Source organism: Phycodurus eques, chromosome 7 (assembly GCF_024500275.1).
Source record: "Phycodurus eques isolate BA_2022a chromosome 7, UOR_Pequ_1.1, whole genome shotgun sequence".
In the NCBI taxonomy this organism is placed as follows: domain Eukaryota; kingdom Metazoa; phylum Chordata; class Actinopteri; order Syngnathiformes; family Syngnathidae; genus Phycodurus; species Phycodurus eques.
The window spans coordinates 28043363-28059206 of record NC_084531.1 but is presented as its reverse complement, the minus strand read 5'-3'; positions in this window follow the sequence as shown (position 1 = coordinate 28059206).

Below are 15844 nucleotides of genomic sequence, written 5' to 3'. Positions count from 1 at the left end.
TAACAAGCATTATGGAAGTGAATATAAAAGGACCTGTCAAATGACAGGAGTTGAATCAGTTCTTCAACTTGTACCAAGACTTTTTTTTTTTTTTTTCTCCCCACAAGTATCTGTACACCCACCTACTGTATATCGTGTGAGTGCTTTAGCAACCTCTGGTAACCATCCCATCCTTTCGCATCCCTTCTCAAGATTGGGTCCACCTCACATGTGCACGCAGCTCCTTGGAGGAGACGAAAACAAAACATTAGCTGATGAACTCCAGAAGAACATGCGACTCCACATGGTACGTAAAGACGCCACAAATTAATTTTTCATTGCCGACTTGTTTTTGTTTGTTTGTGCTAAATGAAAGATTGCACAGATACTTATGTTTGTCATGAGCATTAGAAGACAAATCTTTATTAAAATTGCCAGAAAGGATGGATGATGTTTTTCTTTTCGTGTGTCTTTCGTTGATAACTTATCATTTCATTTGGATTTATATTTGGAGTGGAAGTCATTAGCGTCGCCTCCAGACGGGACGATAGATGGTCAAATATCCTGCAGACAGCAATCATTCTTGATGTTTTCTGCTCTGTCTGTAATCGTTTTTAAAGCCATAAAAAAGAACGCCCCGAAGCTCAGCGGCGACGCCGCGGTGACAAGTCGTAAATTAGTATTAAGAAAGTTGTTCCAAAGTGATACTTTGAGTTTAAAGCCTTCTGAAGACTTACCCCACAGCAAAGTTATTATAATAATTCAATTTTTAAATTATGTATTAAGTTACATTGTCACTAAAATCCATAATCACTGAACTGGCAGATGCACTAATTACATACAGTACTAAGAAGTTGAAAATTATATCATAACAAAGTTAAATAATAAAGCAGCCATTTTCGCTGAATTGGTTGATCAACTCCTGCAAGGGAATCTGCCCAAATGAGTCCCAACAGGAATCCTAGACAGATAGGTAGGTGACTCTAAATTGTGACGCTCTGTTGCGAAAGCCATCATGTGGGCGGAGCATAGCATCCAAGTTTGAGAATCATTTCAAGGATTTACCATGAAAACGAGAGTGGAAGACCTGTTCATTGTCGCTTGCACTTTTAAATATTGTTCTTCCATCAAATGAATTGCCTTTTGGGGGGGGAAACTTACCAGTTTTGCAAGCGTGTGTCTCCTGGTCAAACCTGTAGGGGTCCAAAACACAACTATCAAAAATCCTGCAGTAGCGCTCTCTGATAAGTGTGCTCCTGACACCAGTTACTCCGATCAACTCATATTTGGGTCACTTGTCTATCCCATACACGAAAAGGAAAGGGAAGTCTGACATTTTCATTTGAAGAAGCCATTTTGGCTCAAACTCCTACTACGAAATTCGCCCAAATGAGCCAAGACTAGGTTCCTCAATCCACACGAAAATGGGTGGACTATCAGAAAACAGCACATAAAAAAAACCTTCCATGTCGCAATTGAACAGGAACTTGGCCATTTTGGTTAAACTTTTGTGTGATTTGCAGGGCTCGTACTTCGACCAACTCCTAATAGGGAATTCGCCCAAATGAATCCCAATCGAAAGGAGGTGTTCAAAACAGATAAGAGACACTAAATTACCAAGCTTCTTTGCCGACGCTATCTAATATGGGCGGAGCATGCTGTCAAAGTTCAACGAGCATATTGCAAAGACCATTTAAATTTTGATTATGTTGGGTATTTCCGTTAAATCAAAAGACCTCAACTTGGGCTCAGTATTCTTTTACTATATTTTTACCCAATGAACCAATAGCACTTAATATCCTTTCAACCCTATTTCCTATGATTCACAGTGTTTTCTCTACATAATGCTGCGCTGCTTGAGTTCGGATGAAAACTCGAAAGTTTTGATTTTATGCTCCTCGTTAGCTCACTTTTCCAGGTGGATGGGCATAAAACCCACAGTAGAATTTTAGAGGTGGGGGCTGGGACTGGTTCTCAGTTTCAGCGGGGGTCCAATGTGGACTTTAACTGAGGCAAAACTGAGGCAAAACATTAACCAGAGGGACCCGTGCACATTTCCTGAGGAAATATGAGCTGCTTTTGGGTTGGGGAAGGTTACAAACAGAAGACGTTGTGAGAATATTCGACACAGGTACACACTTTTGTGTGTATCTCTGTACACCCGCGATGTTTGTGTGTATTGCCATGCTGATCGGATAACGTAGGAAGAACAGGTGGTTCTCGTTTATTGTAAGCTGGAGGTTAATCATGATTTAGAAGCCCTTTTATACATTCCTGTTTAGTGTCACTCCTGCTTCCCGACACCAGAAATTGCCGCTATAAATCATTCACCTAAGGCAGGAAAACCTAAGAGTCTTTGTTGATACCTTAGTCTGGGCACTGAAGCCAAGGTCTCTGACTCTTCAGAAGTGTCTCTATGGTATGGAGTGGGCGAGCACTGAAGATAGCGGCTACGATCGAGTTCATACCAGGCAGATACTCCGACGCATAAAACCACATTGTTGTGTCATTTTCGGTCTGAGAGCGAGACATTCATTTCCTCTTCTGTCAGAACTCAACTTGACATCACCGTTTGATTTATCATATGTTTTTATAGCATCAACTAATATCTTTCCCTCATCAATCTTTATTTTCTTGTTTGTTTGTTTGTGATCGAGATTATGGAGGATAGATGGGTAGGTCGCAACTTGGGTAGCTAGAAATCTGCAAAGGTTCAAGCAAGGCAACTGGACTGATTTTGCTTGTTGAAGACATAGGTGGAAGCTGGCAAGATTGGGTGGTTGGTAATTATGTAGTTAAATAGGGAGGTGATACATTTGTAGGTGGTTTGGATCAGGCCATTTGGTCAGTCCGTCGGTCCATAGGTGGGGAGGTGTACAGGTAAGAAATCTGGGCGGTAGTAAGGTCAGTGAATTAGTCTGTACGTACATAGGCAAGTAAGTTGGTCTGTCAGAGACCTGGTGTTGGATTTATCTTACCCAACATTATAATGAATAGACACAAAAGGAATGGAGACGCTGGTCTCTTTTTCTCATGAGGAGGGCGCATGGGAGATTGTTCAGGTTACAGCCTCTCAACACGCTCTAAACAATCTCTCCCGTCGCTATTATAGGGAGGTTTCTAAGTTTACAAGACACAACACACTAAGGGGAGGGTTTCAAGGTGAAAACATGCCACCAACACCTGCCACGTCCCGGCCACGTCCTTCTCTCTGATGATTCCTGCTGAGTCATCTTCTTGAAGGCGTAGGCTCACATACTGGATCTAATTTTATCTTTAAACCAAACCCTAAACCCTAGAAAACGGACAACAATCAAGTCTGTCAAGTCATCATGTTGTAAATCAAGTCAAGAACCTAGTCTTTCCCTTCCAAGTCCGAGTCAAGTCCCAAGTCTTTTAGTTTCACAAGTCATCAAAACACTGACTCGAGTGGATTCGAGTTCAAGTCGCAATGACTCGAGTCTGCTTCTGTGCTTATGACTTGCACATGCTGGACGTGACTTACTGCCACCTCAGCCACCTCCAGCCAGGAAAAAGACGGATACACAATAGCTTTGTGATTAAAAACGATACAATGGAAATGGAAAATGGAAAATGGAAAAATACAACATCTAAACATTCACATGTGCTTGAATTGCTGCTGAGGGCACCATAAGGACCCAGTCAGAATGTCTTTGGGGCTCTTGTCCAGTGAACAGCAGTTCTCAGTCTCAACAATGACCCTTCCCAATCTCCGAGGATGTCCGCACTAAATGGACTCTAATTAATACAATCAATCACGCCATGTGGGCAAGTTGTTCTCACCGCGGGACGGAATTCCTCGCACATTGTCGGGAATGTCTAACTGATTCTGATGGAGATCACTCCTGCTCTCCAGGAATGCATTGTGCGGCCCCAAAATGGGGAAGGAATGTGCCGCATTGACAGCGACGCTGTGGAATGTCCAGCCGCAACAATTAAATTGTTCAAGGCAAATGTTTACTGTGAGTGAACCAAAAAAGACTGAGAGAAAGAGGCCTTCAATCCCATTTACTCCACACACTTCGCAACAATGGCGGCACTTGAGAAAGCAAATGAAGAGTCGGTTCTGACCATCCTCCCACATGCGCATCTCAGCACATCACGGTTTACCACCCAGCTACCTGATTTGGGGTGTCATAGTCTTGTTATGCTTTTAATTTATAGCCTTGACTTATAGTTATTCCTCATAAATCCTTATTTCCTTATTTGTCTGTGATCAAGCATACAGTAAGTGACAGATATGGAGCAAATGTTGCATAGGTTTGCGCATTGCTAGACAGATAAATGGGTAGGTTGCAACTTCAGTTAGTCTGAAGGTGGCAACGTAGGTAGGTTGTTTGTTTGTTTGGTTGGTTGGTTGGTTGGTTGTTTGGTTGGATGGTTGGCTAGTCGGTCGATCAATCAGTCGGTATGTCCGTCGGTTGACGTGTCTGTACTGTATGTTGGCAGGTAGAAAGTTTGGTCGATTTGTCACTAGACTGGTTGATCGGTCACTCTTTGTCATTAGATAGGTTGGTAGTAAGAGAGTAAGGTTGGTCGGTTGGTTGGTATGGAGGCCATCGTATGCCGATTACAAGGAAGTAGGAAGGTTGGTTAGTTTGTCCCTAATTAAGTAGATGAGGAGTTAGGCACTGTAGGTAGGAAGGTAGGTAGAGAATTGGTTAGTAGATTGGTACGGAGAAGGTAAGTTATGTAAATAGCATATTGGTTGGTTTGTCAGGTGGTCGCTACGTAGATACGTAGCTCGAAGTTTAGGCAAGTATTGCATGTTGTACGGTAAGCCAGAATCTTGGTTGGTCTGAGAAAGCAAAAGACATCTGCTCGTCAGCACAGCTATCATCCAGTTGGAGTGGCGGGATGAACTGAAATAATATATAAACCGTGGAAACTCATTTTTTGTCCGCGATGAACAAGTTGCTGTGTGAAGATTTACTTTGGCAGGCGCAAAGCTTTTTTTTTTTTCCTTCACAGGAAACGTACACGACCCACACCCTTCCATCAACACGTGGAATGTATTGCTGTATTTACGGCAGCGGGGACCTAAAGGGATCGGCGTCATTCAATCATAACCGGCGCGCAGACAAAGAAAATCTAAGTAAACATTTGTTCCGTCTTCCTAAACGAGACCCAGATGGGGAAGCAGGACTACGTCCAATATGAAGTGTCCAAAAGCCTGCAAAATTTCAAATGTTAAGTTTCAAAACTTGAAAGCTATTTTCAACTACATATGCAGCTTTTAATTTAGGAAGTTTACTTTGGAATTTGTTTGCTTGTTAATTGGCACTTATGCAACAATGGACATGGAAGAAGACGGGACCAATTTTGGTGCAAGCCCAGCAAAAGGTGCAGATTGAAGCATCTGGTTCCGCTTTTGCTAACATTGCCAGATTTTTTTGCACCTCTAAAGTCGAACAAAATCTGAAGAAGTCGGTTTTTGAAGAGGCGCGCTGATATTGCGTTTGCGAAAATTTAAAGCAAAAAACAACCAAAAGCCAAAGAAAAAGATACAAATGAATGCACTAAAAGGTCATGGGTTTTTACATGCAGAAGCACCGAGTGGATTGCTACCGATGCTAAACGCTTCCTTATGGAGATGCACATGTAAAGAAAAGGGAAAAAAAGCCGCCCTTTGTATCCCGACCCCAACCACATATCAAAACAGCAAAACAGAAGATATACGAGGTGATTTTTATACGTAACTGGTAATTAAAATATTTATAAATCTCCTCGAGGATGTGGAAGCTGCAGCGGCTCTTATTATCGACAAGACGCCAGCCAGCCAAACAGAGCAGCGTTGCTTCAAACTTCATTTGGTCCAGTTTTTTTGGTCGCCCTTGAATTATTACCCCGGCCTCCGCTCATTTGTTTTTGTCAAAACGCATAATGTACTGTACACTCACCACCAGACACTTCATTGCCAGCACATGCACAATCTAATGAGAGCCAATACAAAGGATGGAGAGAAACAAAAATCAGTTTTTAAAAAGAGAAAAATGTTCAATTTTGATTTACAAGGGACATGGCATGCTGCAATTTTCAACCAATCTTTCATTCTCTGTTACCTAAAACAATATTTTTTAGCAAATCAATTTCAAGTATGTAACATACAAATTACATTTTTACTATAAATCTGAAATGAGAAAATTATGAAAAATATGAATTGTAATACTAAAATTAAAATAAAGTCAGTAGCACAAAATAAAACAATTTGTTTGAAATTTACTTCATACATATATTTCTCTACTCAAATTATTTTCATTTCCAAATGTATATTTTGAATACAAATGTTTCAAACATTTTTTTAAAATGCAATTTGTATTCATAATTCAAAGAATATTTTATTGGAATTATTTGTTTTGTATAATATAAACATTGTATGGATATTATGAATATTACATTGCGAGTAATGAAGAAATACACATTTTAATATTTAAGTTAAACGGAATAAAAATGATCCAACTACAAACTATTGTATTCAAGAATAAAGTGTTATTCATATATAGTTTGAATATTAATTGATTTAACATTTTAATTTTAAAATGCCATACTTTTCCATACCATTAAGTAATATTTACTTTTTAGCGTATTTTTTATTATTTGTCTGAAAACATTTTTACAGACTTCATATGCATAAAACATCCTCTGTTACAAACTATTTTATTTGTGTATATATTGTAATTTGTATATATAGTTTGAATATTAATTGATTTTCCATTTTATGTTAAAATAAAATACTGTATGTATTTTTGATACTGTTCGGTTATGTTGAATTTCTTTATTATTTTAAATTCATTTCCTCAGACTATGTATAATACATCTTCTGTTACAACAGTCTTCATGTGAGCTCCAGTGATTTTGAAAGATTTCAGAACAAAAATAAATGTTTTTGCTTTTGATATTTAAAATTTGCAGAGTCATGGCGAGACGTTCTTCATTCCATCAGGGCAAGGAGCAGTTTTATTTGTTTTGTTTAAAAAAAAACATTTTTTTTTAAGTCCTTGGTACTCCACAGGAAGGGGAGCAGGACCTTTCCGTGGCGATGTGTCATAAATCGCAGCTTTCGGGAGGACCTCACATCAGCATGTCATCGCTCAACGTTCGTGATGTGCACCGTTCTGTCGTAGCCACATGTGCTTTGGTTTGCACGAAGCACTATAATCAACCTCACGCTTCTCCTATTAAATGGCTGCCAAGGCCGCAGCTAAAAATAGCGTGAAAGGTTTCACATCACAACTGACATACGTGCAATCATTTTAATCATAAGCGAAGTAAATAAATTCGTAGCCTCGTGAATAACCACATCCCTCCTGTTACCCCCTTTTTTTCCCCTTTTTTTTAACCTTTGATGGCCAGATGAGGTTTGGAGGAGTTGTTGTGTGACTCATGCGTTCAGAAGCCTCGAGCCAGATCGCTCGTGGTAACAAACGGCGCGGCTGACGGCCCAGATAAAGTTGCGCCGTGATCAAAGTGCGGCGGGAGGAGCAAAGGGAGGATACGAGACGGCTGAGCGGAGGGCAGGTCGGCCTCTGAGAGAGAACAGAACGTGGAAGTGAGACAATGATTGGAAGCGTGATCTAACAGCAGCTTTGTAGCCTCCGAGTCTTAATCTTGGCAGGACAAATCTGAAAAAAAAATTCTTCTTCTTTTACTCCTCATCCCACATGGAAAAAGGTATTTTCAAAAAAAACAAAACAAAAAAAAAAGCACCTTTTAAAATTCCACCGAGAGTAAATGCTTATGATCTTTACTTTATGTATCATCACTGACATATATTATTGTATAAAAAGACATTGCTGACATAAAGAAGAGACAGCCTGTACTCATCAATTGGAAAAGTAGTATGACGAGGTTCTAGGGATAGGTAACGATACCGGATATCGGTATTATTTCATTCTATCGGGTACTCGTGAAGGCTGCCGATACTTAAGGCAAAAACAATTTGACATTGAGTAAATCCGCCTCACCAGTAGATGGCGCTAGACTGCGGCGGTTCGATATCATCATGTGCATCAGAAAGTAAGAAAAGTCTTTGGTCACAATTATATCATTGTGCTCATTGAAATTTTATCCATCGTCGGGTTTGGAAACATTTTGTAAACATATTTGCTTGGGTTGTCCTTGAGTAATTTAGCAAAAAATATTGCTAGCCTGCTATCTAACGTCAGTTCTGTAGCATGCTAACAGAGCACACCTGTGCCATTCATCAAAGGAACAGAAAAGTCCTTAATTAGCCGGTCCAGGGTTAACTATGGCTGCAATTTCCATCACATCTATTTTTTTATCAATTTACCGTAATTTCTCATGTATAATGCGCATTTCTTTTCTCCAAAAATTGTCAAAAGTCAATAGTGTCCATTATACATCGGTATAGGGGCAAATGGAAAAAAACATTCACATTTTATAAATGTATGCCGCCATCTAGTGGTTAAGAAAAAGCTGTACACTTTCATTCCAAAATGCCACCGCCACCTAGAGGTTATGAGAAAGGTGTACACTTTCGTTCTAATATGGCACTGCCACCTAGTGGTGATAAAAAAGGTGTAGTTTATACTTTCATTCCAATGTGACAGGTGTACATATGACTGCATATATGTACAGTCGTGCTCATAAATGTACATAATTTGTGAAATTGTTTTTTTGTTTTGTTTTTTAATATGACTGATGACTGAACAACAACCATCATTAATTTAATTATGGTTATGTTTAGTTTAATGATGATGCTTTTCTGAATTCGCCTGGTCCTCCATGTTTTCGTTAAAGAATTGTACCCATCTTACAAATTCTGTTTTCTAATTTACTAAATAAAAGTAGGGCTGTGAATTTTAAAATAAGAGCAAGTAAATTAAAATAAAAAAGTATGACTGCCAAGTCATGGGTGGAGAAACTTGGTGTGGGGTTGGGGGATGGTGTAAAATTAGCCCACTGTGATGTCACAACAGGGGCAGCATCTCAACGGTGTACTTAAAGACACAAGAGCAGCTCATAAAAAATATATTTGGTAGTCCAGTTTCACATTTGGTGAGTAAGCAGGCACTCCAGAGACCCTGATGTTTGTATGCAAGCTATTAAAAAATACATTTTATATCATATTTCACCATTTAGGTGATTTTTTTTATTTTTGTTTTTAGATAACAAGACAAATAACACAGTCAGTCGAGGGCATCATCACATCCCATAACTTCCTACGAGACCTCCCTTAACTCCTCCCGCCGAGACGCTACCAACAAAAACAGGCCGCGCTTTGATTTACGGAGCAAGACCACCTCATTCCTAGAGGACGAGGAGGAGGACGAAGAGCAGGAGGAAGAGGAAGGGGGTCACGGCGAGGCTGCGCCACCAAACGACGCTTCCGATGTCGCCAGGCGCTCTCCCAGAAATGTTGTTTTCATGGCGCTCAAGAGGAGGGAAAGAATAACAGGGTGTCGTTTTGGTGGTTCCTAATCACCGCAGGCGGAGGCTGCCACGGAAGAAGCTCCTCAGTTGAGCATCTCATCTCTGGAATTAACGTCAACGTGGAGACCATACGACCTCACATTAAACATGCCGGGTTGCCCAATGCAACGTCTCGTCTTTAGTAATAAACTAAATTCTTAGTGTTATCCACTGCTAACTACAATAATAGAGAAAACATTTCGGGGAAATTACAAAATTATCAGTTTATGATGATTCCGAGATATTGAAACACAAACATGCAACTTTTCATCATTACAATGAACCTCCCTTTATGGCGGGGGACATGTTCGAGACTCACCTATAATAGGTGGAAATACACAATACCAGAAACCAAATAAAAGAACATATTGGTAATAGTATTATCCCGCCCACACACTTTAAACACATTAAAAATCAATTCAAAAGCATAGTCTTTAAGGTATTCCTTAGTGTCTCAGTCATTTGGTCGCAGAGTTCTCCAAATAAGAGGAAAAGTGTGCTTGCTTCAACCTGTTTATTTGTTACTCTCAGTGGAAGTTTCCTGTAAAACTGACACATAAAACAAAATAATATTAAACATTATATATTTAAACACCCACATTTTCAACCAAAGAATGTAACTTTGTCTATCAAAAGTCCGCTAGCTTCATGCTAACATATTGCCTAGCTATAATTAGCATACATAAATGTTTCGGTAATTACTATAAACCTTCAAACAGCTGAGGCTTTCATACACAGGAAGTAGCAACGCATACAAATAGCATACAACAATACTCACAGGCATGTATGTCATTTTTAAATAAGTTCTCTATTTAATCAGATAGCTATTTCTGTTTTTAATCGCTATTATCTCTTCCTGCATTATCAACAAATGTTATTTCGAATTGAATTGGATAGCTATAAGATATTCTTTAAAACAGGACATTTGAACTGATGAGAAATTGCTGCAGAAGTTGCGTGTGAATGCTAAAGAATGCTGTAAAGCGAAAAAGAAAGTCATAAATTGCGGACCATTACACTTGTTATAAATCACAGCACATTATAGTAATCCCCCCTATGTGAACGCAACACTTGCATTCACACTTATGCATCCACACTCATGATTGGGACAAAAAGTTGCAATTCAACTGCAGATTTTTTCCCCCCAGGAACCTTTTGAGGACCACTGAACATTGGGACCTGGATCCAAATTTCGTTCCGGCTCATTAAGCCACCCACTAAAAAGTCGTTGCTCAAGTGGGAATGCTTTGGAAAGGTTCTGGAACTTTGTGGGCAGAGGCCTGCATCGGTAAAAACATCAAATTGGATGACTACTTGTTAGCTGTGTGAAAGCTATTAACAGTTTCATCTGCTCAACGTGGTTTGTGTCACAGCGGTTCCCACCCATCTGTTTTGGAGGAGAAACAACATTTTTGCACCATTTTCCCCAAGTGTTTCTCACTGTTTTCAATCGGCACTCTAAATAGCGACAAGCCGCAATCGCGAGGCACCAAATCTGGGTGCAACTCAAGCGGCGGAAACTCGATCGGGCCTTCAGAACATCTGCGCCTCGAGATGAGCGGTCACCGACGCTTGGAGGGCCGTGTCCGCGTAGCCGCAGCTGCAGCCAACTGCTCCCAGATGTTGCCGATAGAGCCCCGGCGTCTGGCGGGACGACGTTTGATCCCGTGCGCCGAGGGCCCGCCAGGCTCGGCGAGGGCCCGACGGAAGCTCGGCAAGCCTCGTGGAGGAACCTGCGGTGCGCCAAAAGTGGCTTCAGATGCGGGAAAAAAAGGGGGTGGGGCATTGGGGGGGGGGGGGGGGGGGGATGGACGCGGAGGCTCTTGGAAGCCGCCTTGCCATCTCCGAGCCAGACCGAGCTGGGCCACTTACATTGTAATAGAAGCACTAAACACATCAGTTTGATATACAGGGTAACCTCGTGACTTGCATTCGTGCGCCCAAAATAAAAACTTGCCGACCATATGCGCACACGAAGAAGATTCCTCGCGCCGTCTCGTGCTGTGCCGCGCATCCGTGCAGTCATTTTGACAGTCTTTGTACACCCGCCATTATGTTGGAGAGGCATGACATTTTGAGAGGAGGAGGCCAGAACGTTAAAAATAAACACGGCACTTATGGTGCAGAACCCGACTGCGTCTAGCTGCCACTCCATCCTGTTTCCCTTCCCCGTGAAAGAACGTCAACAACTGATAAGCGATGACGCCGCGCAGCCGTGTCCTCAAGTTCAACTCGCAACATTTCGCCACGAACGAGTCCATTTGTTGGCAAATGTATCACTAACTAAGAGTAGAGAAAGTGCTCGCTCATCTGTTTCATACGGTGCATATAAAAAGTCTACACACCCCTCTTCAAATGCCAGAATTTTGTGATATAAAAAGACGGATCAAGACAAGGCACTATTTCCGGCATTAATGTGGTCCATAACCTGTACAACTCAACTTCATACATTCTAACACATGTTTGGGAGATTTGTTTTTTTTTTTTGTAATGGTCTACATACCCTCTGCAACATGGTTTCTAAAGTTTTTAAAGTATTTTTAAAGTCTACATTTTATTTCTTCATCCAGAATTTTGGGGGATAATTGTACATGTTTATGCATATATACATGTTATATTTACATTTTATACATAATAAGGAACCTTTTGTGAACCAATCAAAATCTAAATGTAGTACCAGGGTAATTAATCTACTCTCAAAAGCTGTTTTTCCCAACCTTTATTGAGCCAATGTACATATTTTACTTTAGAAAAATAAATCTCACAGCACCACCAAATACAAATGTCACAATTAGTGGATACACAGGTTAAATACCATCTCGTGGAAGAGCATTTCATTGTTTCTGCTTGTCACTATATGTTATATGCGATACGTTACATACAGTGCAAACACTTCACGTATTTGTACTTCATTTCTATGCACCACTGAAAAAGTATGAGACTTTCAAAGCAGAATGAAATCCTCCAAGTTTATCAACATCGGGGAGTTTGGGAGTTCTATTTCCAAATGTTAATGACTTTGACATCGTGAACAAGATTGGGATTAATCATTTCGTAATCTTCTGCAAATATTTGCACATTTCAGTCTGATTTGCCTTGGAGGCAACTCCCTATCTGCTGTCAAGTTTTTGTCTATATGTGAAATCTAATGCATTTGGTTAAGCCTTAATGAAATGTGCAGTATGAATACATTTGCTCTTGCCTGGCTTTCGCTCCAAAAACGGGCCTTAAAAATAGTTCGCGTCGGTTTGCCCACCACAGGCAAATGTATTTTTATAGCACGCGCAGCTGCGGGCTGTAACTCGCTCGCTAGACTCGGGAGAAACATCCAAGACGTTAGAAAAATGCCAGATGCAAAGCCTCAACATGTAACTTCCTTTGAATTTTAAATAATGCATGAAAAATATGACTACCTGTTTGGGTTTTTGCACAATTGTATAAAATTCCAGTCATAATATACTTTAGTATTCATGATTCTGATAGGATATGATGATAATAGTGTGTCTGATTGGATTTAAGTTGAATGAATATGTTTCCTGTGTGGTCTGGAAAGCTGCTGGATGCGAGTGTGAGATTCACTGTGTTGGCATTGGAATCCCAAACTTGGTGCACTGAGAAAAAGTGACGCTTAGTGGTCACAGGGATGAATGGCAAGCAACACAAGACGGCTTGTTTGGCCATGCAAATCGTCATTCATCATTTCAGAAAGTGTGGTTTGAAGGATGACGTTTCTCGTCAGTAGGGACGTAAACTAAACAACAACAAAAAGTTTATTGTTGAAGAGAGTTTGATTTTTTTTTTTTAAACAGGATAACAATAATCATAACAATGAAAGGAAATTCTGTATAACCTGATGAAGTCTTATTTATTTCAGCTTACTATTTGCTACACTAAATCTTTGGTTTTATTATTTTTTTAATCAAGGAAACTGCTTTGATGTATATAATAACACAATATAAATAATACTGTATTTTTATTAGGCTGTCCTATTTTATTTTCTTACTATTTTTTACTCAAAACCTTTGGTTTTATTATAGAAAGCAATTATAGAATTTTATAAATAAAAATTTCTCATTTTGTTTTATTTCTTTAATTAATCTTGAATTTGCTTCAATTTATAAAATAATAATAATAACTTGTACTGTAATCATCATCATCATGGCGGCACAGCGGCCAACTGGTGTCATGACAGTGGCAGGAGACTTCAACCGTGCACGTATTCGGTTATGATTTCATTCACGAGAAGTTAAGCAAATTAATTGTGCATGCTCAAATTCGGTCCCGCCTTTGGTCAAACAATGGGAGGGAAATTCAAGATTCAGAGTTTGTATCATCAAGTGAACAATATTGATGAACGATGCAATTCTTACCTTTCCGTCCACATAGTTGCCAACATAATGTAAGAGATTAAAAAGAAGCTATAAAAGTGACCGCCCAGTTTGATACTGTTGGTATACAGTACACAGTAATGTCTGTCAATGGCAGTGAATGAGTTTCTCATTTGCAATGGTGACTTGGCTGCAGACAGACGTTTATACTTTTTGTGACATTTTTGGCAGTGTGTATGCTATGAGATACTGTATTGTTTTACATAAAATGGGTGCCTTGCCGCAGTAAAGTTTGGGAAACACTGGTGTACAGGATGGGGCTGAGGACGCATCCGTGTGGTGTGCCCGTAGTTGTGGCAATGCTGGCTGAAGTCTTGAGAGACTGCGGCCTGCCAGTGAGCAGGTCTAGGAGCCATTCAGGCTGATTGTGGACAGTTTATGGGCGAGTCTGAAATTGATAAAAGCATTAATGGCGCAGCTGTAGATGATGAAATGATGTAGGAGTCTCTGTTTTCCAGTTGGGAGAGAGATTAGTGGAGTGTTGTTTCGGTAGGCGCTATGTGATAAATGTTAAATAAATGTTAAATAAATGTTGCCCACTCGGCATCCACTGCAGCCCGGTCATCCTAGTAGGGGGAGGCCTCCATCCGTGGTCCCTTCTCAAGGTTTCTTCCTTTATTGCCCAAATAGGTTTTTGAATTTTTCCATGCGCAAACTGTGACCCTGTGAAGGCCCTTAAGACTCTTTTGCGATTAAGGGCTATACAAAGAAACTTGACTTGACTTGAGACATTAAAGATGCGGTTGAGAACATCAGCCAGCTTGTTGGCATAATCTCTGAGGGCCTGCCCAGAACATATAAATGTTCCTTCTTCGAGGTTCGTGACCGTTAAACCACACCAAAAGTAGCTAGCTAAAATAACTACACAAACTGAAAGTGCCTCTAATGTTAGGTTTGTTTGATCATCAGTTTGTGTTTTTAACAAGTATTTCATTATATTACCTGATTCATGTAGGGAAGCTCTCTCAAGACACAGAGATTGCAGGTCTCAGACAATTGGGTTGTGTTGGAATTTCGATTTAGCTTTCTATGTAAGCCCACGTGACTCCACTCCTCTTATTTGCCAGTGTGCCGTAAAAGTTGTTTTTGTTTGAAAAGTTACAACTGTACATGCCTCCCTCTATGTTTGCTTATTGTTGCTCTATGCAATCAAAGAAAGAAACATTCTAAAATAGAATACATCTAATACAGGTATTCAAAGTTAACCTTCAAAACAAAAAGGTCGAAAGGTCAGGACAAAAAAGTCAAAAGGAGCTGGGATGTGGCATTTAACGGCACAAATTTTCATCTAAGCAAAAGTTGTTCTTGTTCAGTTAAAGCCTCACGTTACGTGTCTGTGGGATAGAGCAAGAGGAAGCGCTGACAAACAAGTTCACTTGCACGTTATGCGAAACCTTATGTTGCCATACTGTGCCATGAAATGATGGTATGCAAGAGGTTCCACTACACGGTGGTGCCTTGACATACGAGGGGCCCGACTTATTGTTTTTTTTTAGATACGAGCAGTCATTTCGGCTGCTATTTTTGCTTTGACTTGCTTGCCCAAACTTGAGACACGAGCGATGTATGGCGGCAGTAAAACGCAAGTCACTTCACAACAAGCAGCCGTTTGGCAGAATCAACAAATCTTCAGAAAAGAGGCTTCAAGCAGTTTAACGTCACTCCAAGTTAAAGTTTACCATTAAATTACATAAAACAAAGAGAATTAAACGTGGACGTCTTTTGTGTTTACAGTATATGTGGGGATCCAAGGGGCAGGTTCTTTCTTTTCTTGACAACTTTAATTGTCTGTTCTGATGTCATTAAAGATGAAAAAGTGCTATAGAAATAAATTTGATTTGATCATCGTCATCAATCATTTTCATTTAATCAGTCTTATTATTTTTGCAATAGTTATAATAATTTTGTTTATCTAAAAAGTTCTTTTTGATTTATATACATGCGTTTGTGCGGAACCATTCTGCTAACAGTCACTGTTTCCTCCCGGGTGACAGTTCCGTCGAACGGGTTGTCTGTGTTTCCAC